The sequence below is a fragment of the Arachis ipaensis genome, chromosome B9 (genome assembly GCF_059453495.1).
Source record: "Arachis ipaensis isolate K30076 ecotype BB chromosome B9, ASM5945349v1, whole genome shotgun sequence".
Classification (NCBI taxonomy): Eukaryota; Viridiplantae; Streptophyta; class Magnoliopsida; order Fabales; family Fabaceae; genus Arachis; species Arachis ipaensis.
In genome coordinates this window covers 89,033,347-89,033,982 of record NC_142444.1, presented here as the reverse complement: position 1 = coordinate 89,033,982, position 636 = coordinate 89,033,347, and the positions used below count along the sequence as shown (strand labels likewise).

The following is a 636-nucleotide window of genomic DNA, read 5'->3' as shown; positions in this document are numbered from 1 at the left end:
CATTGGAGCAAACAACTTTGAGCTGAAACCTCAGTTAGTTTCTCTGATGCAGCAGAACTGCAAGTTTCATGGACTTCCATCTGAAGATCCTTTTCAGTTCTTAACTGAATTCTTGCAGATATGTGATACTGTTAAGACTAATGGAGTAGATCCTGAAGTCTACAGGCTTATGCTTTTCCCTTTTGCTGTAAGAGACAGAGCTAGATTATGGTTGGATTCTCAACCCAAAGACAGCCTGAACTCTTGGGATAAGCTGGTCACGGCTTTCTTAGCCAAGTACTTTCCTCCTCAAAAGCTGAGCAAGCTTAGAGCTGATGTTCAAACCTTCAGACAGAAAGAAGGTGAATCCCTCTATGAAGCTTGGGAAAGATACAAACAGTTGACCAAAAAGTGTCCTTCTGACATGCTTTCAGAATGGACCATCCTGGATATATTCTATGATGGTTTATCCGAGCTATCAAAGATGTCACTGGACACTTCTGCAGGTGGATCCATTCACCTAAAGAAAACGCCTGCAGAAGCTCAAGAACTCATTGACATGGTTGCTAATAACCAGTTCATGTACACTTCTGAAAGGAATCCTGTGAGTAATGGGACGCCTATGAAGAAGGGAGTTCTTGAGGTTGATACTCTGAA

The 636-nt window shown here is 42.1% G+C and overlaps 1 non-coding gene across 1 annotated transcript; it reads right to left on the bottom strand.

The window, feature by feature from the left end:
- Positions 1-301: 301 nt before the first annotated feature.
- On the bottom strand, positions 302-409 carry LOC148545388 (small nucleolar RNA R71). The gene has a single exon (XR_015900724.1). It is a non-coding gene; the product is annotated as a small nucleolar RNA R71 (small nucleolar RNA).
- Between the last annotated feature and the right edge of the window lie 227 nt (positions 410-636).